The sequence below is a fragment of the Triturus cristatus genome, chromosome 8 (assembly GCF_964204655.1).
Source record: "Triturus cristatus chromosome 8, aTriCri1.1, whole genome shotgun sequence".
Lineage (NCBI taxonomy): Eukaryota > Metazoa > Chordata > Amphibia > Caudata > Salamandridae > Triturus > Triturus cristatus.
The window spans coordinates 769,419,021-769,446,184 of NC_140591.1; positions in this window are offsets into that span (position 1 = coordinate 769,419,021).

Sequence of the window (27,164 nt, forward strand, 5' to 3'; positions counted from 1 at the left end):
AGCCAGGAAGGGACTGCCACACTCACTCACACACCCTTAAGACCATTCACACACCCATTTACTCTTGTGTACATCCACGTTTGAGTACTATTCACCCTTAGAGCTTGTGGGTACATCCACATAATGCAACCTGCACCACAAGAAGAGGACTACTTTAGCACTCTTTTAAAGGGAGAATCCTGATAGTGGTTGACCTCAGAATCAGGGTGCCAAAGTGTAGTTGGTTTCGTAAGAAGGGAGAGGAGTGGAAAAATTAGTGAGTAAAGTCTCCTTAGAAGAGAGGGGATTCCCCCAGAGAGAGACTTCTTTATTGGAAATGGTTCAGAAAGTACTGTCTCCTCCCAAACAGAGTCTCCTGAGGAATTCAAGGACAGACAGGCTGAGTGGGACCTGAGGTCCCAGCTGACCCTGCTAGATGCAGAGGACAGAAAAAGTGAGGCTAAGAGAGTCTTGGAAGAGAAAAGGGTTGTGCTGCCTGGAGTGCCAAGGAGGTGCACTTGAGGGCTAAGTAGCTGTTCGAGTCTAGCAAAAAAGGGGTGAGAACCACTACTGTGTCCAGTGCTCAAGAAAGAGTTCATATATTCAGAGACTTGGTGTCTGATTTTAAGGAGTTATTTGCTATAGGCAGGTTATTTCTGGCATAAGAAGTAGCTGTAGAGGTACGGGTGATCTCTTAGGAAGATTGTAGAGGTGCCTTTGGAGTCATATTTGTGGTGAGGGGAGGGACAATATACTGGCTTTTAGTAAGGGGAAGAGGTTGAGGTATCCCACTGTAAAGGAAGTCCTTGTTAGTAAGTATGAATTAACCCCGAAGCCGTGCAGGCTGCAATTCAAGGTTAGTCAGAAACTGCATTGTCACTACTGTAGAGAGAATTTTGTGGGGTAGTTTTGAAATGCTTGTGAAGTTTTTTTATTTTAGAAGGTTTTTCTGACAGTTTTATACTTTCTTTTCAAAGGGAACTGAGAAGAAGCAACTTTAAAAAACCTTTCTCCAGAGACTCACTGGAGTTCTTTTGGCTTGTTTCATCTGATACAGTTTAATGTCTTCCCCCATAGCATATCTTGAATGTAGTGGATGGATACTTTAATGCTCATATATTTCTTCAGAACTACTTCCATTCGCTTTTTGAAACTGTACACTTGAAGGCAACATGTCATCCTTCATGCAACTTCCATGTTAGACAACAGCTACATCTATATAGCACACATTATTGTCTTTAAGATATAATGTAGCTTTCTTCACCTTATTTACAATCACTAGTTTCTGCCAGATTTTTTTTATTTTTCATGGGAACACCATTCACTAGAATAACAAGCGGTTCCTCCAAGTCTCTCTCTACACCCACAGTTTCAATATTGTGTTTGACATCTAAAGGAAAATACACAACAGTGCCTTTAAGCACTTTCTGAAGCTTGGTGAATGGTACCTTTAATGTTAGAGTTTGCATTCTTCAGAAAGTAATGCAAGTGATCCCATGGATATTCTGCACAACTCAGGTTTAGAAACCAAGTTAGTGTTCGCTAAATTTCACAACATGTACTTAAGCTCAACGTGACAATATCAGTACTCTTTTGTCCTAATATTTGCAGAGATAAAGTAAATAGACAGCAGCACTGCAAGTATATTGGTGGGGTCCTACTGTATCAATTTATTCCTGGCAAATACTAATGCACTTCCATTTATACACAGGATCATGTCTACTTCTCTGTACCTCTTCACCTATCTTTTCCCCTACATATGAATCATCACTTCATTTCCAAGGATACTGCTTTTTGTTGTAAAGGTTCAAGTTTCCGTATTTGTAAATAGTTAAATAAGTTATGTTATGTTAAAAGTTAGGTTTAAATTGTATTCTACTATGTTAAAGTATACTTGTAAAGTTATATATATATTTATTGTTAAGGGTCATAAACACACCAATACAGGTACACATACATGTACTCACATACCTATTTAGGCATTCACACAGGGAGAATGGAAAATGGACCCATATAGCATGTTTTCAGTGGCAAATGTGGAATTTGGCACAGTGAGTAACCATCTCACTCAAATATTCATAGGCTGCTGGTATTGTGATAACTGCAGCTGATGAATGTTCTCCTGCACCGAGTTTCTCGTGCATCATTCAGTACACAGTTTCATTAATTGTTTTTAAGTGCTTCCAATTGGAACTTGCCCTAAGTGGATGATTCTTGCAACTGCTGCTGGGTAACCTTATGCTGCAAATGTTACATATTACTTATTTAGCTGTAATCTTTCCCCTGAAGGTATTCTAAAATGTTTCTGGGGGAGGCATGGCTCACCACCATGGCCTCTTGTACATGATCTGTACGAGCTCAGCTGCATTTGCTCACATCAAGGTTTTTCATATCATTCTGCATACAAACTGACCCATAGCGAGTTCCTGCTTATGTGAATCGTGGGGGGGCGCAACGGTTGAAAAAAGAATTGACCCCCCGAGGAGGATCGGTACCGGCAATAGCGGCAGTGGAACGGAGTAGTGCCGCGGGAGGCCAAGAGCTGTGCTCCGCGAGCCTGGAGCATACCGGGAGCACACCGGGAGTGGCATTTGGGGCCACGAGCGGAGCAGAGCCACGGAAGGTCAAGAGCTGTGCTCCACGAGCAGGGAGCAAACCGGGAACATATCAGAAGCATACCGGCAGATTGGGCTCCTCAAGCGCGGAGGGTGAGGCGTGTGGCAGAAAGCCTCAGTGAGCTGCAGAGGCCAGGCTGCCGGGCCCTGGAGAGCAGCAGGAAGCGTGGGGCATTTGGTGAAGTGCAGCTGGGAGGCTGCTGCGAGGAGGAGGAACAGAGGGAGCTTTAGGAAAAAAAGCCCCGTTTCAGCCCTGAATGAGCTGTGGTGTGAGCAAGCCAAGGAAGGGCTCCCTGTGAAGCCCTGTGACGCCTTGGAGCTAATGAAGCTGCAGAACTGGAGGAGGGAAGAAAGTGACTGGTTGAAAGTGACCGGTAAGAGTGTGGCTAAGTAGGAGCAACGATTTCGGGCACGCCAAGCCAGTTATAGCAGGCGCTCTCGGCTGGGGCCGATTTGGTGGTGCGGAGGCCTCCGTGAGCTACGAGTGAACTTTGCAATCCTCCGGACCGGAGGGGAAGGCGCCGATGTACTACGCTGCCCTGGCTGTAAGGTAGACATCCGAACCCCGGGAGGCTCACCGGAGAGAACCACTCGGAGACGCCCTGCCAACACTGGAGGCTTTTCGCGCTTGTTGAGCTGAGCCCCCTAAGGTAGGGTGCACGTTGTGGCTGCGGCCTGGGTGTCAGTGACCCCGACAGAGCAGGCTGCTCCCGGCTTGGAATCTCCGGCGAGCCTGGTGCATGTACTGCAGCAGCAGGGCCCTGACCGGCGGTAATTGGGATGTCCCTGCAGGTCTGAGTGCCGCGGTCAGGCCTGGGGGCTGCTGATGGTCCTGCTGTGACTGAATGCCGCGGTGGCTCCTGGAGTGTGGCGGCGGTGGCGCGCTGGCCATCTAGCAGATGTCACAATAAAATTGAGGTCTTTACCTCTACTCCTGGTCCCTGATCTGTCCACCTGGGCCCCTGCATGCTGTAGCGCTGGTTGACAACAATTGGGAAGACTTCCCTTTTGTGGTTAGTGCCGGAGCTCCCTAATTATTGTGCAGGCTCCCCTGGCATCTTGTGAGTGCCAGCAGTGCATTCCATCAGGGACTCTAAGTCCCAGAGGTCCTTACTCCCTGGAGGTAGGAGGTGACTCCTGACTCGCGCTCAAAAACACGCTCCGGATACCCGCGGCGGACGCTGGGCTCAGCCCGGGCCAAGGGCGGGCCGTTTGTGGCCGTTAGTGGGCCGGTAGAGGCAGGGCAGGGCCACACCCTTAAGGACTTCTCACAAAAGCTGGTAATTACCTCTTGGAGACCATCAGCGTGACCGGAGAACTATGAGTAAACATAGAACCTCGGGACGGGGGGGGAGGATGCAGCATTGTAGGGACTTTGAACGCTTTCATCATAAGAGCAGAATCCCTGGTATCACATCAAATCCAGCTGATGGAAAGAAGGGTGTCGACTGAACTGGCGCAGGCAAAGACACGCTCATCGCTCGGGCATATTGCCCTGTCAAAATCACCAATTATGAGTAGGCTGAGCCAGTCTGTGATTCCAGAGGGGGATCCGTGTTGTATTACAGAATCACAGTCACTCCCTTTAAGTCCGCCACAGTGTCCAGGGGGGGCCAAGGATGGTAGTAATATTAGCCATAATCAAGGGTCAAAGGGGGAGGAGGGTAAAGAGGCCCAGAATTCAGTTAAGGTGGGCAAGAGTGTGATTGTTGAGATCCATGAGGAAATGGGGGAGAGTATGAATGAGGGTGTTAATGAAAATGCCACGGACCCGATTTTAGCCAGGGGAAGTAGGTCAGTTACGACACGGTCCCAGAAAAAAGCAAGTCCAGCAGTTTGTGAGCCGGTGGCGAAAGGGGGTGGGGGGGAATAAAATCGAAATTAACCAAACAGTCCAGGCAAAAAAAACAAAGGGGGCCCCCCAAGAAATATAAGTAAGCACTCGACTGGCGCAGCTGGGGCGAGGGAGGAGGGGGCAGATGATTCAAACAAAGTAGCTTCATGTCCCAATGTGGTGCACGAGGAGATTGATTTAGAATTGTTTAGGAATAGCGCACTTTGGGACAAAATTGAGCATCTCCTTATCCTTGCCTTAAAACCCTTATTATCTAAATTAGACCGGATTGAGTTTCACTTGATGGAGATGGGAGATTGGAAAAAGGGTCCCTAGTTTCACCAGGAGAGTTTGATAAGTGGGAAAGGTGTGGATATTATAGGGAGGACTGTTAGTGATCATGTGGCGGTAGAGACCAGGCCTTCTGATGGGAAGAATGGACTAGGAGCACAGAGGGTCAAACAAGTGCCCGGTACTAGAAAAAACCAGGACCAAGGACAAGCGATTAATGAGGGCGAGACAGAGAGGCGGGGACCTACTCCAGATCAGGCTACTAGGGGGATCTTGAGTAAGGAATATAACAGGGACTCGGAGGGCGAAGGCTATGTGCAGGGATCAAAGGGGTTGATACATCTAGATCTCCCTCCTACATGCAGCCCATACACATTGGTTCTCGTGGTCGTGCCGGCACCCAAAGGGAACACCCAGCAAACAACAGAAATATTAATAAACAAGACGGCACACTGGCTAAGTCAGAATGCGAGGTTTAATGGTACAGACCTTAGGCATATTTTAATGGCGAGGTGAGTAGCATGGGTAGGGAAGTCTAAAAAAGTATACCCAGGGGACTGTTTTGTAGTAACCCTCAGGCACCCTAACCTGGTGGACAAAGCACTTCACTGCTTCAGAGACCGAGCGTGGGAGGAACGATTGGCGATAGGCTTGTTGCCCCTGGAATTCTTTTATAGGAAGCCGGCAAGATTAGCATTGGAGGTTAGCAATTATGGAGAGGGATCATTAGAATGTGCATATGGAGCAGGGGGAGTGAGAGATATCCCTTTACGCAACAGGTTTGACCCACTGCTTAGAGGGAGAGTTTTAAGTGAGGTGGATTGACGGTGGGCAAAAAATGGAAGGGCACAGCAGCTAGACCAAACAAAGGAACCAGGTAGGGTCTCACAGGGTGTTGATGCGGGGTTTGGGGATAACATGGACCTGTTAATGGAAAATGTAGGGATGGCAGGGAGGATTGCCACTATGGTAGCACTTGAAGAGGGCATCACACCAGAAAGAGTAGCACAGGACCCCGTAAACTCGTCACAGTTGGAAGTACACAAGGTTAAAAATTCCAATACAATAAAAATAACATCTTGGAATATTGCAGGGCTTGCGTCCAAAATAGAGGACCCTGATTGGCTGCAATATATTCAGGGTTTCCAGATTATATGCTTACAGGAAACCTGGATAATAGATTGTAGTAATATTCACTTAGTAGGTTACAAGCGCTTCGCTGTCCCGGCCCGAAAGTCCTGCTCAGGGAGAGCCATGGGGGGATTGTGTATTTTTGTGGACCTACAATTGGGAGGCACTTGGACCGATCTAAAATGGTCCTCTGCTTGTATGCAGGCCCTTAGGTTTTCTAATTATGGGGACTGTATTCTCTTGATCAATTTTTATAACCCAAAGTCACACAAAAGGACAGGGTCTGGTGTGGAAGAGTTAGATGCTAGGCTCACTGCAGGGAATTGGGTCTACAAGGGGGCGGTGGCCCCGTTGGTAGCCGTTGTGGGTGATTTTAATTGTCATCTTTGCCCTGATCTGAGACCGGCCCAAGGAAATTGGTCTTCGTGCCCGGTTAGGATCGGACCACACTTTGAGCACTCAATTGAGGGCAATGAGCTGGGAAGGGTGTTAAGTAAACACGCCCTTGAGCATACTGTGGATTTGATAACCAAAGAGAGGGAGAGAGAGATTAATCCCACTTTTAAGGGGAGGAGGTGCTCCTCTTTCATTGACTTTATAGTAGTCTCTAAATTTTTAAAAGACCGGGTAAGTGGGGCTGGTATTGACCCAAGTGCTTTTAGTGACCACAACCCTCTAACATGGGTGGCTGAGGGTGTGGTCACTAAAAAGTCTAAGAAGAAGGGAAGGGGTGGTAGCATAGAGAAAATAACAGACCAGGGGAGAAGATTAAAATGGGCCAAAGTGGACGGATGTACTTTTTATAAAAAAAACTCCTAAGAGAAGGCAAGAGAGAACTAGAAAGGTGCCTGGACCCAGTGGTTGAGGATCCAGAAGTAGTTAAATGCTTTGAGGCAGTTGCCCATTTAGTGGACAAGTTGTTGTGCTCCACCCACCTGCCTTAAGGAGGGACACATCCGCATTCTGGAAAATAATTAATAATCCATGTTTCCAGGATGCCAGTGTTCCCGTACTCGGCACCAATATCTTGCCGGAAGATTGGGTAGCTCATTTCAAAGGCCTTTATAATTATGTAGCAGATAGTACAATTCCCTCTGAGGTGGAGGCAGGGGAGGTACCTGCAATTATGTTTACGTTGGAGGAGATCATTGGGGGAATACAGGGTCTATCCCCTAATAAAGCACCAGGACCGGATGGCATTCCCCCGGATCTTTTTCTAAGTAATATTGAGTTGTGGGCGCCCATACTGACAAGAGTGATCAATGCTGCAGTAACGTTTGGTTGTCCCAGTTTGTGGTCCACAGCGATAATTGTCCCTATATTCAAATAAGGGAATAGGGACAATCCTCAATGTTATCGTCCGATCTCTTTGATCGACGTCACAGCGAAAGTTATGGGACGTGTGATTTTAGCACGATTGATGGATTGGTCAGAGGAAAATCGGGTCATTACTGATGTTCAATATGGTTTTAGACCGGGGAAATCTACATCCGACCAGTGTATAAATTTATATTTACTAGTGGCTAAATATACACTAGCAAGTGAGGGGTCGGTTTATTTAGGCTGTAAACAGGGAGAAATTATGGGCCCTTTTAAGTAGGCTTGGGGTGGATGGGGGACTTATAAATATACTTAGGGACCTACACTGTAACACATCTGCTAGAGTCCGATATAACTGTGAGGGGAACCTATCAGCATCGCTGTCGTGCACCAGTGGGGTTAGACAAGAGTGCATTTTGGCTCCCTTTTTGTTCTCCCTATATATTAATGGATTGGAGCAAGCATTACTTGATCTAAAGGTGGATTCCCCCAGGATAGGATCTAGGCCAATCCCGGTTCTGCTTTACGCAGATGACGCGGTACTTCTAGCACGCACACACGCAGCGTCTAATAGACGGTTTTGTTAATTTCATGGACACGCTGGATCTGTCGGGCAATCTCTCTAAATCCTTTGTCATGGAGGTTGGACGCAAACCCATTAAGAAATGTACTTATAAAATGGGTGACAATAGTATAGGGAAAGTACAACATTTCTCATATGTAGGCATTTTATTTGATGGGCGTTTAAATTTTAAAATTTTACTGGAGGAACGATGCACAAAGTTATTCTCGGCCACAGGTTCCATTATGAATTATGGACGTAGGCTGGGACGGTGGTCCCCGGAGCAGATAGCAAGATTGTACACCTCAATTTGCTGTGCAAAGGTGTTATATGGATCTGAAATTTGGGGCTGTAGAGAAGTATCCGCTTCAGACAGAGGAGAATAAATACCTGAGATCCCTACTTAACATTCCCCAAAGTACCTCGTCTTATGTCACCCATGAGGAACTAGGATTGGCTAATATAGAGGATGTGGTTCATTTGAAGCCGATTATGGCCTGGATTAGGATATGGGCGAACCCAGAGGCTGAACTAAACAGGCAAATAATTATGGACAGCATCAGTAGGGATAAAGGGTTGTCCATTCCTTGGCTGAGATATTGAAAGTCCTCTTTTGAGTCTATTGGATGTAAAAACCTTTTTAGTACCCCCATGGTAATTACCCGTTTGGACAGGAAATTGGTGATGAAAAGATATTTTAACTATGTCCAATTGCAGAGAGAAACAAAAGAAGGGGGCAAGAACTCTGTGATAGGTTACAATATGTTGAAAACGGTGGTAGGGATGGAACTGTATTTGACTCTTATGTTTAATGCTCAGGATAGGTTTTTAATCATCCGTTTTAGGCTCAATCTTTTACATCACTTGTTATCTGTGCCTCATGGTTTTACTGTTTCGGTTGAGCAGAAGGGTCCCTGTGGCTGCGATCTACGATCTCCTCAGGATACCCTTCATTTTGTACTGTTATGCCTATTTTATTCAGTGCCGAGACGTCGATTTTTAGTTGGTATTTTAAAACAGGCTAAATTTAAGCAGGCCAGGGTCGCCTTGCTACACCTACAAATGGTAAATGACTCTCGGACTCTGTTTTGTCTGGTGAATTTCTTGAAGATGGCCTTAAAAATAAGCAGGCGGGACGATAGCTTTTGGGTTGCGCCCGTCGGCCGGACTTTGATGGTTCCGCTGGCCCGGCCGGACTTCTGGCTGTTCGTTCTGCCTGTCGGCCGGGCCACCCCCGCTCTGTAGTTCCGCTCATCTGTCCTCCTAAGCCCCCACTCCAGCCTGCTTCCCTTTACTGCTGGTTGAGACCCTAATTACCGAGACTGCAAAGAAGTGGAAACTGAAGTTTACGGTAACAGCGTTTCGGTGCTGCCTTTTATTTGTTTTCTATGTACTCAAGAACCTCTTACATGAAGACAGAGGATAGTATTCTCTAAATATTTAGAAGTTCTACAAGTCACGTGTATTTTATGAAAAGAGTAAGGAATCATGAAGTTCCAATCACCTCAACTCATTAATTACCGACCAGTAGTTTAGCAAGACTGGTGAGCAGTAGTGTTACGTCTATGAATCTAGTTGTGTGTTTCTTACTGGTTTGTGTGTTTATGTACTCTACTCCTTTCACACAGCACAGTATCCTGGACTATACTTCATCTTCCCCAGCCCTAATCAGAAGAAGGGAGTATTAAGGTACTCATAAAAGGGTTTATAGTTGTTGCATACAGAAAATACACATTGCTATCTAACACGCCCCTTCTTTTCTTTAAGTTTTGTTTAAGACGAAAGCCCCGTGGAAGGTGAACCACGTCGAGGGATTTCTTCCCCTTGTTTTGTCTCCCTTCTTCCCCCTAATCACCATTGTTGCTTAGGGTTTGATAGGCACGATAGGTGGTTGGGCGAGGTAGCGGACCTTGTCTTCAGTTCCTGGGCGCTTCTGCAGAAAAACAGGTGAGCTCCTGACAGGGGGCACGAGATATCTTGAGAGGTGGTGGCGACGAAATCCAAAGAGACGGGAGGCCTAAGTGCTTCAAATAAGCAAACTGGGACCTTAGTGAAACATCCTTTGTCTGAACTCAAAATTGCAGCCGCACCACACAGTAATTAACCTCCCCGCAAGCTGCCCACAGAAGATAGAAGCAGAGAGGTAATGGCCTTGGCCCCTAAGGATTGAATTATGATGCACCCCTGACCAGGAGTGGGGTAAGCTGTCTAACACTGGAAAATCACTCCCAATTACCAAAAGCGTTTAAGCCCTGGGGAAACTCGGCTATCCAAAATAAATCTATCCCTGCCTGCTCTTCTTTTGCGGGTACACCCCCTCAGCTGTGCGGTGATCTGCATGCCACTCGAAAGAGGTGGAGGGCAGGAGTTAACAAGAAGAGGCTGGCGGTGGGAGCACTAGTTGAGAAGATACATCAAAAGTTGGCACCCTTTCTCCCTGCCCTCAGAAGACGCTCCTTAGCAATGGGATGCCATGCCGAAGCAGTGTTCACTATTCATGAAGTTAAATTAGGCCACAACATTTGCTCGAAGAACCTCCAGGGTAGCATAGTGAACCCGTATTGCAGTCATCATAGTGAGTCGAAAGCAGACTTTTGGAGGTCAGATCACCACATATTGGGCAGAAGCAGATCTTCTCTTGTATAGAGTGGGGAATCCATCAACACAAGCCTAATAAAGAGAAAATGAGTTTACCTTCCTCCTGGAGAGTAGATTGCAATAGGGAACCCTCTCTAATGGTCCTGAAAATCACCCAGAAACACTTGAAGCACATAAAAGAACTTTACAAGATACATCTAGTGATATTACAGGTGAAATTGTATCAGCCCCTATTCAATGGGCCTAGTCCACTTCTGCATGCTTCCAAGTAAGTTGCGGACAAATAGGGTGTTGAACTACTTCCAAACTGCTGAAGCGAGAGATCAGCGTCCCTCCAGTCCCCCGACTGAGGCAATGGAGCTTACTAAGGAAGATCTACTATCCTTCCTCCAGAGCTTTAAAAAAGAGGTGTGAGAAGAGCTCAAGGCTGATCTTAACACTTCCTTAGAGACTCTTAGATCAGACCTCACCTTGATGCTCGCCGCTCTTCAGCAAGATGTGGACTCTGCTTGGGTAAGGACTCTTGAATTGGATAATACTTGGCAAACCTTGGATCAAAGAATGAGTCAACTTGAGCGCAACTCTCTGCATCTCCAAACATATCTTAAGGCCACTCTATTAAAGTGCAAAGATCTGGGAAATCGTTCTTGGCGCGACAATGTCAGAAGAGCCAGGTTTTGAGGCCTTTGTATTGGGCCTCTTCTCAGAACTCCTGGAGAATAATGGTCCCAAGATCAAGCTGGAGTGAGTTTTTTATAGAGTGGGATGAAGGGCAGCGACCACGAGATATCTTGGCGAAACTTCACTCCTTCAAAACTAAAGACACTTCTTCAAGCAGCACGAAAGATGGAGGAAATTTCCTTTCAGGAAGCATCTTCCATATTTCAAGATATTGCCCCAGCAATTCTTGCTCTCTGACTACAGCTCAAGCCTCTAACTGACAAACTGGGCAAAGATAATATCAGATATAGATGGACATATCCCTTTGGAATAGCCTTCACTTTCCAGGATAAACAGGTTTACTTCACAGAACTTCAAGAAGCATGGCTCTGTTGGGTCTGACAAATCCGGAGCCAGACTACCCAGATTTTTCCACTGAAGGCCAATCGACTGGTAAATACTGGCACACAGCAATGGCTCTCACAGAGACTCATTTGACAACGGGGGACATCAAATTCTCCAAGCAACAGTGCACAAGTGAAGTCCCATATGTACGATGAGGTAGATCCAGATAGGAGACGAGCCATCGAGTGACCGAAGACGTTTTCTCTAAAGACCATTATGGAATGTTCGATAAAAATATGGTAAGCCCTAACTTGGCAAAATAAAAGGGGATGATGGACGGAGTGTTGAACATTGCAAGCACTCACCCCCAGTCAACTGATCTGGGTTTAATCCATCACCGTTCTTTAGCCCACTCTGCCACCCCAGTTCAGACATGGCCATATGCAAATCAGTCTGACCCTGTGCCTCATGGGAATAGTCCAGCCCAAACTGCCAAGCCATGTCTTCCCGGGACAAAACAAGCATCCTGGGACCGGTTTCTGGCTAATCAGCCGTCATCAGCCAGGCTAGCTTGAATCCAGTGGCAAAGTGAGCAAGGGACCTACGTCTGGGCATACCCTGCCAACTTATGGCGAACAAAGCAAAACCAAAGGGGACGATGGACGGAGTGTTGAACATTGCAAGCACTCACCCCCAGTCAACTGATCTGGGTTTAATCCACCATCATTCTTTAGCTCACTCCGCCACCTCAGTTCAGACATGGTCACATGCAAATCAGTCTGACCCTGTGCCTCATGGGAACTGTTGTTTTTTCAAGCAATTGTCACCCCGAGTGGGACGGGTATGCTCAGACGTGAGTCCCGTGCTCTCCATGCCACTGGAATCAAGCTATCCTGGCTGAAGAGGGGGTGAAACCCCGAAACCGGTCCTAGGATGCTTGTTTCCAGTCCAGGGAGGACCTGGCTTGGCAGTTCGGGCTGGAATGTTCCCATGAGGCACAGGGTCAAGACTGATTTCCATATGGTTGGGTTCAAACTGGAAGGGCATGGAGAGCAAAAAAACGATGGATTTAGGCCCAGATCTCTGTACTGGGGTGAATGTATGACATTGTTCTGCATTCTGTCCATCAACTGTTGTTTTTGCAATCCCTAACTTGGGAACTTTTTTTTTTGTTGTTATCCCTCCGCAGCTCTTTACACTTCTTAGAAAAGACTAAACGTGACTCTATACATGGAGGAATGGTGAGACATATAATTACTGCCTATGTTGCAGAAGTGAATACCTTGAACAATTGCTACCTTAACGCAAATGCGTAATGTGGTTTATGACAAAGTGTATACATTTAGGCGTGTTTATGTCATTGTTACTTGACTGTTGGGGAATGTTTTACCCAAACGTTCTTTTTATGTTTTTGAAATTTCATACCACGACTAAGATTGCATTCAAAAGTGGGTGGCAGATTGGCTGGGGAGGAGAGAGAGAGATGAGATCTTGAAGGAGGATGGAGAACGTTACCACACCAGAGCCAAGCCTAGAGGGGTAATCACATCTGTTTTTTATTATCATACACTGCAATGGTGGTAACCACATTAACATAGAACATTAAAGGGCTCAACTACCCCGCCAAATCACACAAATTATGGAAATACCTGTTGGATAAAAGGTATGATATAGTTGCACTTCAAGAAACTCATCTCAAACGCACTGAGGACCACAGATTACGCCACAGAGCCTATCTCACAATCTACAGATTCTCAGCTTCTACTAAACATAACAGAGTGGCCCTCCTATTCCACTCTTCTCTACACTTTCAACCAACAGGCAGCAAAACAGGTCAAGAGGGGAGAGTGATGATGGGTATTGGAACAATCTCAGGCAAGATTTGTATAATTGTCATGATATATGCTACGAAGAGCACCCAAGCCACCTTTCTCCATTCTCTCCTCACTCTCCTGGGAGAGTTTGCTGAGGGTGAAATTTTCTTTATGGGGGGGCTTAAATCTCATGTGAGACTCAGAAATAGATGGCAATCACCCATATAGGCAGGCACCAGCAATTTTACCAAAGCTCTCAAAACATCTATACAATCTACAGGCCTGCTTGATGCATGGAGAAAGAGACATCCATTCACCCGGGATTATACTTTTTTTCTCCCACTCCCATCAATCCTACTTGTATATTAACTATATTTTTCTAAGCCAATCCTTAGAACAGGCCAATATGTGGATCGATATTTACCCTATTGCTCGGTCTAATCATGCCCCTGTAGAACTTACATTGGATTGGGCTCCTCCTCCACCTAAGCTCTCTTGCTGTTTTCTTCTGAGATCTCTGACAAGGTATCATCTCTTATGCGATGGTTTATGGAAAGCAATTCGAGAATTTTACCAAATGATCTAAAAAATACCAATCCTTCAATTACATGGGACGCCTTCAAACAGCAGTTCGGGGCACGTGCACCTCACTGATGTCTGCATTAAATAAACAGAAAACTAAGGATGGACTCACTCTTGAGAAGGAGCTTCAGACAGTGGAGAAAGAGCCCAAAGAAACTCCCACACTACAAAGGAAAGTTACTGCCCTTAGGGGAAAATTGAATGCAATATACAACAACAGAGCAGAATAGAAAATATTACGCCTTCAACATAAAAAATACTGTAAAGGGAACAAAGTGGGCACCCATTTGGCATGACAGCCTAGAATACAATGTGAGAAAGACTATATTCCCCATATTAATACAGAAACAGGACAGATAGCCCAGTCTGAAATAGACAAAGCCAAGGTGTTCAGGGACTATTGTACTACTCTATACACATCCTAACCACCAATGGAGGAGACACAATTGGAATACCTACAGGAGGTGGAACTACCTCAAGTAACTGCAGACCAGAATTAAACATTGAGTAGCCCAATTGTGGAAGATGAGGTTTGTACAACGATGAATGCACTCAAATTACACAAATACCCAGGGTCCAGTGGGTTTATGGCTTAATTTTTAAAACATTTGGTTCAGACCTACTCGCTTCTCAACTCGCATGGTAACATCAACATTGAGCGAGGCATTAATTTTGGTCATCCCCAAGCCAGGAAAGGACTCTCATTATTGCGCATCATACGGACCCATAGCTCCACTTAATCTCGACCTTAAGAGCTATACAAAAATCCTGGCTACTAGATTAGAGAAATACTACCGGAGCTGATCCATCTGGATCAATCAGGATTTAACCAGGGGCGACAAACACACGATAATCTAAGGAGGGGGATCCACCAAGTCGAGTAGGTCACCGATAAACAAATTTGAGCTGTTCTGGTGGCACTAGATGCTGAGAAAGCCTCCGGCTGGGTGGAATTTTCCTTTCTTTTCCACACTCTTCACAGGTTTGGGTTCAGCAACTGCTTCATCGACATGATACTGGCGTACTATGGACATCCAATCTCATGAGTAGTGGTTAATAGGGGGGTCTAGCTTTTTCATACACCAATGCAGGCACTGACACAGCCATTTAAACACCAATGCATCCAATAACACACCCGGGCACAAACTGATGCACACACTGACATACCCAGAGACTTGCCAATGCAGACACTGAAACAACCAGACATGCAGCAATGCAGATACTGACACAGCCACCAAACACTAATGCGTCCAATAACCCGCCTAGGCACACACTGACACACCCAGGGTCTTACGAATGCAGACACTGATACACCCAAGTACACACCGATACAGGCACTGACATATCCAGACAAACACTAATGCATCCAATCACACACACTGACACACCCAGGGACTTTCCAGTGCAGACGCTCGCATACCCTGGTATACTGACACAGCCAGCCAAAAACTAATACATCAAATAACACACCCAGCCAAAACCTGATGCATACACTGACCTACCCATGGTCACGCTAATGCATTGCTAACACCCCAGCACATACTGATGCATACACTAACACACCCAGGTATACACTCACGTATACTCTAACACACTTAGATGCACATTCTTGCATACACTAAACACCCAGGATCACCCTGAAGTATACACTAACACACCCAAGCACACACTAATGCATACAGTAGCACACCCAGACACTCTGATATATAGATTGACACACACAAGGACATGCCAATATAGATACTGACACACACTGATACACACACTGGCATACCCAGGCTCACTCTGATGCATATGCTAACCCACCCAGGCACATATTAATGCATACACTTGCACACCCAGGCGCACACTGATGCAAACACCGAGACACCCAGGTACACACTGCTGCATATACTGACTCACCCAGAGACATACAATGCAGACACTGACACACCCAGGCACATAGGAATGCAGACACTGGCACACCCAGCCAAACACCAATGCATCCAATATCACATTCAGGCACACACTGATGCACACACTGACACACCCAGAGGCTTACCAATGCAGACACTGACACACCCAGGCATACACCAATGCAGACACTGACACACCCAGAGACTTGCCAATGCAGACACTGACACACCCGGGCATACACCAATGCAGGCACTGACACAGCCATTTAAACACCAATGCATCCAATAACACACCCAGGCTCACACTGATGCATACATTAGCACTCAGACACACACTGATGTATAGAATGACACACCCAGGCACACACTGATGCACCCACTGACACACCCAGGGACATACCAGTATAGACACTGACACACCCAGGTATACAGCAATGCAGACCCTGACACACCTAGTCAAACACTAATGCAACCAACAACACACCCAGGCACACACTGATGTACACAGTGAGACACCCAGAGACTTACCAATGTAGACACTGACACACCCAGACATACAGCAATGCAGACACCGACACATCCATCCAAACACTAATGCATCCAATAGGATACCCAGGCACATACTGACACATGCACATTGACACACTGAGAGACTTACCAATACAGCCACTGACGCACCCAGCCAAACTGTAATGCATCCAATAACACACTCGGGCACTCACTGATGCGTACACTGGCATATCCATGCTCACACTGATGAATATGCTAACACACCCAGGCACATACTGATGCATACACTAACACACCCAGGCATACACTCATGTATATACTAACACACTGGTGCATATTTTTGCATACACTAGAACACCCAGGCACACACTGATGTATAGACTGACACACCCAGCCACACACTGATGCATACACTGACTCACACAGGGACATACCAGTACAAACACTGACATACCCAGGCATACAGCAATGAAGACACAGACACACTCAACCAAACAGTAATCCATACAATAACACACCCAGGCACACTTGGATACATACACTGGCATACCCAGGCTAACACTGATATATATGCTAACATACCCAGGCACACACTGATGCATATACTGACACACCCAGAGACATACCAGTGCAGACGCTGGCACACCCAGGCATATAGGGGTGCAGACACTGATACACCCAGCCAAACACTAATTCTTCCATTAACATGCCCACACTCAGAGACTTACCAATGCAGACACTGGCCCACCCACGCATACAGCAATGCAGACACTGAGACACCCAGCCAAACATTAATGCATCCAATAACACACCCACTGACCTATGAAGATACTTTGTATGTGGGTGGACCTGCACCCCTATATAGTTAATGTTTATGTGAAGCTGGAACAGTTTCATTGTGCTGTGTGTCGTGTCTGCGTGCTATCTCGCTGCGGGGTATAGCCCTAACCCCTCACCAACAACAACTAATATCAAGGCCGGGGGGGGGGGGAAATCTAGTACAGTTAAAATACAGAAGACCAAAACATACTAATCTAACTAAAAAAGAATTACGCATCCTCAATGCCCTAAGACAAGACAAGGACATAATCTTTCAACCAGCAGATAAAGGCATCCTCAATGCCCTAAGACAAGACAAGGACATAATCTTTCAACCAGCAGATAAAGGGGGAGCCCTCGTCGCCCTGGATACTGAATTCTATGAACAAAGTGTGAGCTCTCATGTTAACAATGAGACGTATATCCAGTTGGACACAGACCCGATGAGAGAATTCATGGACTTACTGGGGCCCATTTTGAAAAAAGCGGAAGACACTGACTTCATTAGTGAAAGCACTAGAAAGTTTTTACAAATCACGACCCCCAAAACACCGCATATATACATGCTTCCTAAAATACACAAACATGCGACCAATCCCCCATTTCGACCTATAGTAGCCGGCTGTGGGTCTATTCATGAACCTATTGGACAATATCTAGACCATCACTTACAACCGCTGGTGCAATCTTGGGGAACATACGTTAAGGATACCACAGATTGTCTCCTGAAACAGGAAGCATTAAGACATCATTTTAACGACGAGATATTACTCTGCACTATTGACGTAGTCGCTCTGTATACTTCCTTCCCTCACAATGAAGGTTTGGATGCAGTGGAATGGAGACTGTTACAAACTTACACCGAAGATGACACAGGCATATTTTTATTGGAGTTACTGCATTTTTCATTATACCGCAGTTATTTTGTTTGGAAAGACAAATATTATTTACAAAAAACAGGTACATCAATGGGATTTCCCGGGGCCCCGTCCTACGCCAACACTTTCATGGCTCATTTTGAGGACATGCATATTTTACACAACCAAAGATGGCAAGAAAACACAATCACATATCTACGTTACATAGATGATATATTAGTCATCTGGAGAGGAACTCAAGAAACACTGGAAGACTGTATTCATGAATTGAACCAATGTAATCCCAGAATACAGTTCATACACAACATCCAGTCTAAAAAAATAATTTTTTTAGACATTGAAATCCAAAAGACCGAGACAGGATTGGCTACAGCAGTTTATAGAAAACCCACTGATGTAAACAACGCGTTGCATTATTCTAGCGCGCATCCGATTTCTCTTAAGAGACATTTCCCAGTCTCGCAATTCATCAGAATTAAAAGAATAACATCAGAACAGGCACAGAGTGATCTCCTCATACGGGAACAACTTAACAGATACAAGGAGAGGGGATATCCAGAGGACGTGCTGTCAGAAGCCATGAATACTGTAGCACAGAAAAAACATGAGGATCTGTTAAGGAAGACGAGTAAACCTACAAGAAAAAGCGAGGTCTTTGTTTTAAAACACCCAGTGCGATCCCCTAAAATTAAAACTATCATCAGAAAACGTTGGGAAATTATCGAGCAGGAGGTTGACTTTGCCATGCTGTTCCAAGAAAAACCCATGTTCGCGCACAACCGACCCAAGAACTTGAGGGAATTATTAAAACCTAGATCCCTTCCTGCAACACTGAATTATAAAGGAATGAGGAAATGTTGGAATTGCGGCCAGTGCGGCAATATAATCCCGGGAAACACCTTGTCTCACCCTCACACCGGAAGAAAGATTCTACTAAGACATACATCAGACTGCAATACTGAAGGCATCATTTATGCCATCCAATGCCCATGTGGGCTTGTTTACGTGGGCAGAACATCAAGGAGAATTAAAACACGCATAATAGAACACAAAAGCATGATTCGCAATAGAAACCTCAAGTCCTGCTGAGCCGCACACTGGGTGAACACATCACACACTAATCCCCAGATCAGATTCACCATTCTTGAAAAAATAGATCCGGATTCAGGTATAGATTACAATACATCCTTAGCACGTAGAGAGACCTTTTGGATTAAATATTTGGGCACGACCACCCCGGGAGGTCTCAATGATCACTACGAATTATTATGTTTCTTATGAATATTCATGTCAGTTTTTATGTAACAATGTACATATGTTTGTGTCCTTTACATCTGGGACACTATGTACCTTTGTCTATTACGCATATACTTCTCTGTACAGGATTTGCACATGAACACGTTTTCATTCATCCCTCCCACGTTATGACGAAGTTTTGATTTTTGCCAAAACCTCTTCGTTTTCGTTCGTTTTCATAACACTAATGCACCAGCTCACTCTATGGCTTCACCAGCCAACAAACCCCCTTTTCTACAGCCACGTGATTTTACGCTAGTATACCCTATATTCAGCTTCTCACTGACTTTTACTAAGTATCCAGTCTGACGGTTCGTATTTGTATAATAAGTCTGACAATACGCCATGATGGCTTCACTAACCGGCAAACCCATTTCACGACGCTAGTATTTGAATCGCGTTGTTATTCTCCGCATGAGAGTACACTTGTGGTTATCACCACACTGCGTACTAGTGTTTTTATCACCTTTTCCACTTCTTTATAGCATCTCATAACTTGTAACCACACAGCGATTGACACCACGATCTAACACAGGTGCATACGTTAGGTATAGCAATAAAGTTGCACCGTTGTATTGTCACTTTTTTCAGGTTACTATGTTACCGTTTTCCTTTAAATGCATCGGATACGCGCACTCGTCATCACGCACGTTCCGGGCGGCGAGTGTTTGCAGTAGAGGAAGATAGTTGCAGACACTTAGAGGTGAGCGTTCCTTATTCGCCAGTTTTACTGGCGTTCCGTTTTATTTTTCTCGTAACACTTTGTACAGAGGCCAGACAGAGGACGTCTCGCTCTGCCTTTTTTTGCAGCGACGGAACTTCACGTTATGAATCCTGGTAAGCCATGGCCCTACACACTTGAGCGTTTTGTTTACTCATACCAGACCTGCACGAGTTGGGATTTATACGTTTGTTGTACTTCTGGTTTTTTTAGAGACACATTGTTGCAAAGGCTTATCTTTGCCAGGGTAAGATTCTTTATGTAGCTTCGGCTTTCACACACTGGGTGATGAACCCGCCCCTTCCTGGTATTATTTCTGATTACCTCTTATAGCCTTGCAACTGTTGAGTTATCGTGAGGTTATCTGTCACGCATAAACACAATTACATTACGCTTGGTGTACTCGCTATTTTGGGAGCAATTTTTTTTCATAGTGATGTGCAAATCCTATTGAATGACCATATGTACCTATAACTCCTGAAATTTTCTTACATTCTTATGTTTTGTTGTAGTTCCACATGGAGGATATCTGTACACTGCCTCCACTACTCTGTTGCCATGAAGCACCCTTGAAGAAGGGTTCATTTAACCCGAAATGCATTGGGATTTATTTTGTAATTCTTTGTTATATTTGTATCACGTGTTTGGAAAACACTGCATTATATAACAGAAATTGGTACATGTTCATTTTCAGTCCATATGGACTGACTTAAGTTGCTGTTATTCACACTGTACTATTATAATTACGAGCAATACAAGTTTTCGCTCCTCATTTGTGTCTTATTTTCTTTAAACTTATTAACCAAAATGTATAAAATGTGCAGATACTTGAAACCTTGAGGAGTTAGGCTGTGCATCGCGCAGGTTTGGGTTATCCCAGGCCTTGATATTAGTTATATGAAGATACTTGCCAATACAGACACTGACACACTCAGGCACACACCAATGCAGACATGATACACCCATCAAAAGGCTAATGCGTCGAATAAGACACCCAGGCACGCACTGATTCATATACTGGCACACCCATGTTCACACTGATGCATATGCTAACACAGCCAGGCACGTACTAATGTATACACTAACAGACATCGCGGAACCCTTTGGCCCTCAGTAGCGGGCGGTGAAATTACTCACTTGGACACTTGGCAACCTGTGGGGGGACCTCGAGGCGGACGCCCTCGCCTGCTTGCGACGCTGTTGGAGTTTGCTGGCTGCCACACGAGGGGAGCGCCGGACTACGGCTCCCAGCATCCTAGCAGGTACCGCCCCCTCACGTCAGCACTTCCGCCCGGAGGCGCTAAAATCAAACGGCTCCCTCGGTGGAGCGGGAGACATCGCGGAACCCTTTGGCCCGCGGTAGCGGGCAGTGAAATTACTCACTTGGACACTTGGCAACCTGTGGGGGGACCTGCGAGGCGGACGCCCTCGCCTGCTTGCGACGCTGTTGGAGTTTGCTGGCTGCCACACGAGGGGAGCGCCGGACTACGGCTCCCAGCATCCTAGCAGGTACCGCCCCCTCACGTCAGCACTTCCGCCCGGTGGCGCTAAAATCAGACGGCTCCCTCCGCGTCGCGGGACGCGCGCGGGCGGCGCCGGGCTAAGCCCGGGCAAAGGGCGGGCCCTCTGTGGCCCTCAGAGGACCGAGTGAGGCCGGGACGGGCCACGTCATTAAGCTGTAAGACTACTACACGCGAGCACCTGGTTTGGGTGACCCGCTTATCCTTTGGACTATAGATTTTGTTGTACTGGTTTTAATTAATTCATTTTGGCTAATTGGTATCACTGTATGTGTTGGTGATATCATATTGTACTACTGTTTAATTTAAATTTTAGGAACTCCCAGGGGTGTGCCTACCATGGCTAAATCTACATCGAGTAGTAAATCCTCCACTGCCTCAACATTAGATAACTACTTAGTTAAAGTAGTTACAAAAATCAATAGCGATAGGCGCAAATCTTTAGGTCAGGGGTCCAACTTAACGACCATCTGCCCTTTATTAGATGATATATCCATCATATCTTCCCCTCCATCTCATGGTGCGAACAGTTCCAATGATAACTACGATTTGGTAACCCTTGTTGAACAAGAATTGCCAGAAGCAAATAGGGACCCAGTAACTGATGTAAATGAGGTCCCACCAGAAGAATCCCCGGACCGGACCACTCAGAGAGTGCTGAGATCCCGTAAACGCACCCAACTGAAACAGGGAGGTGCACGAAGCATCCACAAAAAAACAGGTTCTGCATCTTTAAACGGGGTTACCTCGGAGGTAGCCTCTCCTAATAACCTAACAACTAAGATAGATCCTGACCAATTAGATTCTTTGGTAGGCTTTTTGGAGGCAAAAATTTTAAAAATAGTTGAACCCCTAGTAACCAAGATTGGCGAACTATCGGCAGAGATTGAAGGTCTACGTAATCTCATGGCCCTTAGTAACAACTCTTCCGGGAAATCTTGTAGTGTAGCTGGGAGTTCATGTGGAACTGTTGATCCTCATAAGTCCTCAAAGGTAATTCCAAACTGTGCTAAACCCCTGGCTGTTGTACCCACGATCAACGTGAATAATACTTTACCTCTAGATAGCTGTTCAAGGAGCAACCGGGTACTCGGAAGTATGCATACAGGAGGAGCGAAACCAGACTTACCCCCTGATTGCGCCCCATTTGTTGTAGTGTTAACAAACGTACCCCCCCTGAAGGATGGTGCCCAAAAAATCAATTCAGAATCCCATGAATCTCTTAAAAATAAAACAGTTTTGTGGTTAAATAAACATTGTGGATTTCCAGTGCATTTAGCCCATCAGATATTAACAACTAGAAGAGTTTCATGGATAGGGCATTCTCGTAAGAATACAAAGGGGGATTGTGTTATAATAAATTTTAGTAATCCTTCCCTAGTTAATAATACCCTATTAAAAGCTACCTTGCTCCCTCATACCGATCAGGGTATTACCCTCCGATCACTGGGTTATTTTTATAGGCAACAGACAAATCTACCCATTAGGGATCCATTGGAGGGCAGAGTACGTTACCCTGAAGGACAGTTTTTTCATGGTGTCGTCACTTCTAATCGTTTTCAAGTTCTGAGTGATTTAGACTCTAATGATTGACTCCACCATGATCGGGTTACTCCTAGATCTACTAGGGAAGGTTCAATTTCAATACTGGAGGAGGCCCAGGGATTAAGTGGAACTGAGCTAAGCACGAGGGTAGAGGGCACCCCAAATGCTATGATTGTAGTGAGGAATGTTAATGTTGAAAATGTGGATAGTATAGCTGCTGTTCCATTGCAGCCTTTAGGCACAAGTGTCCTTAGTTGGAATATAGCCGGCCTTAATAGCAAAGCACATGATCCCATATGGAGGGACTGTTTATCAGGCCACGAAATTATTGGGCTACAAGAAACTTGGGACACTGAAAGTACCTTCTTGTTGGATGGGTTTTCTGCTTTTTGGTCACCTGCGGTGGTCTCTTGCAGGGGGAGGGCAAAAGGCGGACTTCTCACTCTCATTTCACTGACACTTGAGGGTAAATATAGCAAAGTGGAGTCGGGCTCGCCTTATTGCCTAGCAGTGGAAATTCAATCCAACTCTAATGGGAACTGGCTTATTGTAAATTTTTATAATTCATTTACTAAGAGCACGCCAAATGAACATTTAGTCAGTCTATATGATTTTTTGCAAATGTATAATGAAACTAACAAGAATCCCTATTCGGTTATAGTGCTTGGTGATTTTAATGTTCATTGTTGTTTTAACAATTGTTTTGTATGGGACAGCTTAGGTCCATTAAATCAAGGAAATACGCATTTCGAACATACACCACAAGGCATGTATCTAGATGAGCTTCTTGCTGGCAATGCCTTGGTTCACCCCGTTAATCATCTAAATGATATCCCAACCTATAAAGGAAATGGCTTGGGCTCCACCATTGATTACATTTTTGTCAGCACCAACCTAGCAGATAATGTAAGTCGATACATGGTAAATTGGTCTATTTACAGTGACCACAATTCTGTCCAGATAGTTCTGACTGATGATCTTAGGAAAAGAGAATCTGACAATCCCACTGTCAGAACTCTGGACATAAGGCCAACTGACCAAACACGTCGCCTGAAATGGTGTCAAGTGGTACCAAAGGATTTTAATGAGAATTTGTGGGGAACGGTTGGGGATGAAATACATATGTGCTTGCAAGATGGGATTTTTGGTGAAGCGGTCCTGAAAGCTTATGGCAAAATTTGTTCTCAGGTAAATAGTGATCTTAAAAAAGCATGTAAGGCCAAACCTACGAACGGGGAGAAATGGTTTGATCACAGCTGCTCATCAGCCCAACGGAAGCTAATGAGAGCTCTGAAAGCTGTTCCACCAGACAGAGCAGAAATCGCTGTATTTAGGAAAGCCTATAAAATGGCCCAGAATAAGCGTAAAAATGAAATTAGGGAAGAGGCATGGAATGAACTTTTATCCATCGATGTTATCAAAAATAGTGCCAAATTTTGGTCTATCGTAAACAAGCCTTTTTTTAATGGCAAAAGTAATAACGAGCTTGACTGCGGTATCCAAGAAGATAAGTGGTTTAGCCATTTCAAACAGGTGTATGATGGAGATGGCCCGAGGGTGACGTCTTCACTTAGCTTGGAGAATTATGCCCTGTCCTTCACAGAACTAGAGGTCACAAATGCCATCATGCAAATGACAAGTAACAAGGGGCCGGGACCTGATGGAGTCCCGGCAGATCTTTTTAAATCAGATATAAAAACCTGGTCCAAAATTCTATTTAATGTCTTCGTAAACGCATGTCAACTGGGCCTACCGTCGACTTGGGCGAAATCTGTCATCATCCCCATTTTTAAAAAGGGTGATAGAGGTGATCCGAGCTGTTACCGTCCAATCTCCCTAATAGATTCTTCCGTGAAAGTTCTGGGGAGGGTTGTCCTTGCCCAACTGACTGGTTGGCTAGAGGAAACAGGAACACTCTCTAAGGTCCAGTACGGATTTAGAAAAGGGATGGGTACCATAGATCAATGTCTAAACTTACAACTATTAATTGGCAAATACACGGTGGCCAAGAAGGGAACCTTATTGGTAGCCTTTATGGATCTGTCATCGGCCTTTAACCGTGTAAATAGGTCAAAACTATGGTCCCTGCTCCTATCCTATGGAGTAGACAAAGACATCGTCTACTTCTTAGCGGACCTACATAGAGAGTTATCGGCAACAGTTCGCTATGATCAAAGGGGCAATTGTACAAAAGATATACCCATATCAAATGGGGTTAGACAAGGGTGCATTTTGGCACCTCTTCTTTTTACACTTTACATAAATGAACTAGACAATACCCTAATCGCCTCATGTAATGATATCCCTCGTGCAGGGAAATGTTTAATCCCTGCACTTTTATATGCTGATGACGCCGCCCTAGTCGCAAGAACGGGAGTGGGCCTTCAGTCACTGCTTGATTCATTTGCTGGTTTCATGAAGGCCTTGGATTTATCTGTCAATTTTGCTAAATCACATGTCATGGTCATCGGTCCTAAATCCGCTAAGTCTAAAACCTTTAAATGTGGGGGTCACCAATTATCCAGGGTATCTTCATTTCCTTATTTGGGCGTTCTTTTTGACGACCAAGGTTCCTGGGTAACCCAAATAATAGCAAAAAAGATTGTTTTTTCCAGAGCAACTGTGGGTGTTCTGGGTTTTGCCAGAAAGCTAGGTGCCAGACCAATGAGGGCCCTTATTCAAGTTTATAAAGCTAAGTGTCTCTCCTTGGCATTGTATGGAGCTGAGATATGGGGCATTAAAAATGTCAAAAACATTCAGATTGTTGAGGATAGGTTCTTAAAAAACCTCCTTTCAGTCCCGATCTCAACTGCTAACTATAATGTCCATCAGGAACTCGGAATTGGTTTTCTAGAAGACAGTATTGCCCTGGCCCCATTATTGAAATGGATTAGCATTTGGCTTAACCCGGATCTACAGCTGAATCGTACAATTATGAAAGATTGTACATTGCTAGATTATGGGTCGCGTATACCCTGGCTGAAATATATTCAGAACCTGGCTATTAAGCTAGGTAGACCCGAATTATATCAGTCTCCAGAGGCCCTGGTAAAAGGTGACATTAAATGGTGTAAAGAAACATTTATGCACATATCTACCATGGATAGGGAAGGGAACGAGCTGGTCAAGGGCACCGTTAGGGCCCACCAGCTTTGTAAAACAACACCATCCATGGAACCATATTTAGGATTTGTCACAAATGTAAATCACCGTTTCCTTCTGACAAGATTCAGATTGAATCAATTATATCTCCTGTTTGGAGATAAGAAAGGTTGGAAAAGGGCTGTGGACCTTGGCCCTTGCTCCTGTGACAATTTCTCCCCACAGGATATGACACATTGTTTCTTCTTTTGTGAGCACTTTATTGATATAAGGAAACGCTTTTTACTCCCTATATTAAGAAACAAAGGCTTTGTTCAGGTGAGACCCGCTCTTCTTTACCTTCAGATGTTAAACGATGTTTGGGAAACTTTTAATATTGCGAATTTTTTATCTGCTGTAATTCGCTCCTTGAGGAAATGAACTGTACCCTTTTTAATGTTTTAAACTGGACACGTTGCTCTGTTTAATTAACTTGTGTCAATGTGTTTTTTAGCTGTAGTGATCACTTAAAATGAAATTTGTATTTTTAAGTCTATTTATTGTAGTATGCTTTTATGGTTTGCACTTAAACCGAATAAAGACTTTTTGACTGACTGACTGTATACACTAACACACCCAGGCACTCTCTAATGCATACACTAACCCACCAAAGCATACACTCATACACACACTGACACACCCACTCTTACATCGATACAGCCACTGACACATTAAAAACAGAGAGTTAGCTCTGTGTTTGAGTAGATGGTGTTTCTAACGGGAACAGTTTTTTTTTATAGAAGTTTTTTTTTTTTTTTTTTTTTTTTTTAAAAACCTTTATTTGACACAGCAGTTATGTACAGTCACGGGCCTACAACCTCCGAGGCCGGCCGCTAGTGTGCAAAAAGGAAAATCAATACAGCGAGCAAATGAGCAACCTGCACGGGGGGGGCGGCTAATCGGCCCACAACTAGACTCCATACAACAAGAAGGTTTTGAATTAACATTTTATGAAAAAAAGCAACCAAACAAAACTAAAACCAGGCATGAAAACTTTATAAGCAGGGACTTGCTCTCCCATCAGGGGGGGGGGGGGGGGGGGGGTTTAGCCGCCTCTCAGCGGCACTATAAGAAAAAGCTAGTATTAGGCGAGGCGGGAGGGGGGGCA